The sequence below is a fragment of the Armigeres subalbatus genome, chromosome 3 (genome assembly GCF_024139115.2).
Source record: "Armigeres subalbatus isolate Guangzhou_Male chromosome 3, GZ_Asu_2, whole genome shotgun sequence".
Taxonomy (NCBI): Eukaryota; Metazoa; Arthropoda; class Insecta; order Diptera; family Culicidae; genus Armigeres; species Armigeres subalbatus.
Genome location: NC_085141.1, coordinates 127932019 through 127936005, shown reverse-complemented (window position 1 = coordinate 127936005; position 3987 = coordinate 127932019). Strand labels below are relative to the sequence as shown.

At 36.0% G+C, this 3987-nt stretch overlaps 1 long non-coding RNA gene across 1 annotated transcript; it reads right to left on the bottom strand.

Moving 5' to 3' along the window:
• On the bottom strand, positions 1 to 3710 carry LOC134220900 (uncharacterized). Its single transcript, XR_009982095.1, has 3 exons — positions 3509 to 3710; positions 3091 to 3329; positions 1 to 1352 (listed from the first exon to the last, which is right to left on the bottom strand). It is a non-coding gene; the product is annotated as an uncharacterized LOC134220900 (long non-coding RNA).
• Positions 3711 to 3987: the final 277 nt, after the last annotated feature.

Here is a 3987-nt window from a genome sequence, read left to right as displayed (position 1 = left end):
ACCTTCCGGATATCATTAACTTGCCTTATGAAAATTAGCCACAAGGAAACACTTTGAAAATCATAAGGTTACCTTATGATGCTGAATGAACTTTGGATGAACCAGGCGCATAGTGGATGTTTATGTTTCTCATAAAATTACCTTATGAATTTTGTAAGACAACCTTATGGAATTCAATAAGTATACCTAATGAAATTCTTAATCGAGATTTTATTTCAGTTATTATAGTTATGTTATTTTTTCTTGTAAATACAAAAAAATATACTAAATACATTTTATTATTTTTGACAGAATGAAAATTTTATTTTATTTTTATATTATTTTATAATCCGTCATCTTTCTAAATCACTATTTTTTCATTTTCTATGTCTATACATTCCAACTGTAACTTGGCCTGCTTTTTAACTTACAAATACAAAATATAATATATTGCATGGCAGATTTTGTCAACCCATATTAGCGAGTGTCCTACAAATAGAATAGTTCTTGCGAACGTAACCTACACTCCAAGCATTAATTATATTAGGCATAGTTTTAACTTGAGTCTTAAAACAAGGCAAGTGAATTGAGCATAGAATAAATTACTATTTTCTTCCACTAGGACTGAAATTGTATACATGTGCCCATTTTAACATATAGTCAAGTAAAATGCAATGCGTGTCTGCTTAACATATGTGCCTAACTCATTGACATATTTGAAACCAGAGACAGAGTAGTTGCGATCGTCCAAGCATTAATTATTGTCGTCATGATAGCTAGCCTTGAATCGTGTTACGAGTAACATATCTGTCTTTATAGTATAAGTGAAAACTATATGAAATACAACTATTAAGAACGACTCAAAGCATAGAATATAAAAAATGCATTTTAAAATAGTAAATGTAGCTTATAAAAATACTAAAACATTTTTATCATTCTAACTTCCTATGGACTTGTTTTTGTCCAATGCTTTGGTCACCTTTCTCCAAGGAATACATTATCAATGATTTTGAAATTACATATACAAAGTTGATATCCATAATTTAGAAAAACCTTTTCTGACAGTCATTAGTACATATAACCTGAGCAAACATTTTCTGTTCAATCTTCAATCTAGTATTTCAATTAAGCAATACTGATGAAAGTTTTGCGGTACCTTCTTCATCAACTAAATCGTCCTGTTCGAGGTAGTCTCGTCTCATAATTCGCGATATTACAGCCAAACATTTTTTTTCCTATTTCTCGTCTACCTACATAAATAGCTATAGCTATACATAGACAAATAACTGAAAGAATAAAAGAATAAATTTTGGCTGTTGTTGGTCTAGTAATCATATCAATAAGGATGTTGAATACGATGTCAGCGAGGAAGACTAAAATGGAAAAAGAAGAAAAAAGGTTTAGTACTTCATATTTAGTTTACATGTCACTTTTGATTAACATTTCCAAGTTCAATAAGATTTACCCCGCTCTTTATAATCGAATGGCTCGGTAAAATTTCCGAATACTTTTAGTATGGAATCATTCACAAATTACGTAACGCTATAGGAGAACGAAGGGGTCAGACAAAGTTCATACAAATAAATTAAAACATCCCAAGTAACCAAAAGTTTCTTTAAGAGTACGTTTTTCGCTTAAGCAGCTCGGAGAAGCTGAATAAGCGGAAAACGTACTCTTAAAAGAACTTTTGGTTACTTGGGATCCTTACAAGTGTTACGGGGGGAAGGGAGGGAGTCTAAAATAGCCAAAATTTGCGTTGCGTTATTTGTGAATGGCCCCTATCTAATGAGCTTGGGCCGTTAATTTGTGCTAGAAATCAGAAGACTAGATCAGAAAACCATGGGAACTAAATTTTCAAATAGCTGTTTCTCAGGCGTCTTTAGACCGATTTTAATCATTGCTTTACGGATCTCATCTAGTTTCACCATACTGGTGAGTTGTGTTTCAAGGGATGCTTACACCACAGACAAACAGACGTAACACTAGATAAATTACCATCGACCATGACTTCAACGATTAATTTGAATTCGATTGATTGTGCGTTTCACAGCTAGAGGCACTGGCGTCGTAATCCTTCGAGTTTGACATTTCACTTCAGCGCCTTCTGGTGACAATGTCATACGAAACATTGTTTCGTGTAACTTGCTCGCAAGATGGTGATAGAGGAGTTGAGCGATGGACTTTTCAGAAAAATGTTCAAGCTGTTACGTCTGTTTGTCTCTGCTTACACTTTACCCTAGAGAGGCGTAAGACAAATTTGAGTAAGGGTATTTTATTTTCTTCAAAATACAGTAAATTTTTATTTACACGACATACTTCAGTCACAGACAAACAGACATAACACTCGTCAAATTTCCATCGTTCACTGATTTACTGATCATTTCAAATAATCATCAGTTGGCCAATCGATCACGCGTGGCGCGCGCATCGGATTTGCTCTAGTTTGACGTTTGCTCACTACCGCCATCTGGTTCGTGATTTGCCCAACTAACTGAAATCAACAGATGTCGTTGGTGTTTGCACGACGACGAATTTGATGAGTAAATGTTCAATGTGTTATGTCTGTTTGTCTGTGCTTCAGTGTTAGCATTATTTGCAGGTTCACTGGTGATGGGTTTCTTTTGACATGAGTTGTTGTATTTCTTAGTCAAAATTTGCATATCGTCTTTCATCAGAATATAACACACTTGGAAGTCGATAGGGATGTTTAGAAGAAACATATTGTTCACCCATGGTATTGTCAATGCTCACACTGAAGTATGTCATGTAAATCGAAATTAACTGTATTTTGAAAAAATAAAAACCATCCTTACTCGCGCCCCTCTAGGGTAAAAGTGAGCATCCATTGAAACATCAGTCGGCAGTATAGTGAAACTAGAGGAAGGTCAAAAGACGGCAGCGATACAACGATTTGAAAATTTAGTTCCCATGATTTTCTGATCATGTACCCCGGAATTCAAAAGTAAATGTACTCGCGTTTTCAAGGGCACGTCCACCCTCTATTTGCTCACGTCCTGTGTCCTGTGCTCTTGAAAACGCGATTGCATTTAGTCTTAGATTAAGTGAGGGTTGTCCTTAAGATACATAATTTGATTATGATCCCTGTCTTACCTTAACATCCATTTTATTTCCACTAATTGTCCTTTCCGTCCTCCTATTTAAAAATCGGCGGCGCGGGTTCCATCCTGTAAAATTTTATTTCCATTTCTTGATTTACTGCATGACTGGATGATACAGCGTGCCAGTTCCTCCGCCTTAGGGCCGATGCCCACGTAGCGGTTTTTCAACGGCGTGGTGACGCTGCGTTACCGCTTTTTCCCGGTGCTTATCCCGGGTATATCCGTATTTCCCTGTGGGAAGAAATTTAGATTTATTATCAACTATAATAGACTTCCACTACAAGCATGAATCATATCCCATATTGATATAAATTTAATATTAATGTGGAACAGTTATGCTTGCAACGGAGGTAGAATACCAAAACAAAATCTCCCGTTGATAACTATCGTCATCTTTGCCCTGTACTTACCTCCGACTTTTAGTGCGGTTGATTGAGGACCGTCTGTGAAAACTCCGCATCTGATGTTCCTTCTTCCTTCTTCGTAAGTAGTTCTGGGTGGGGACAATTCATCGCTCCGGGGAAGCTGTGTAACTGGATTCTCACGGAGCATTCCCATCCTCCTCGCTGATGATGAATAAACACCCTTTGGACAGGAAATTGGCCAACAGCCGGGGTTCCGTTTGAGCTGCTTCTATACACGTTACACTTTTTTCTGCTGTCACTCCAAAATGAACTCAGGAATAAACGTCATGTTTCATAAGAACACCGTATGAAAAATTTACACAAGAATGAGTTATAAATTTCATAAGGTAATGTTATGAATTTTGTGAAATTTGTTATGTTTTCAATAAGGGACTTATGAAACAGAAATAAAATGAACTTTTGATGTTTCATAAGGCAAACATTATGAAAATCAAAATTTTTTTTCCGGCAGTGTAAGGATCTGA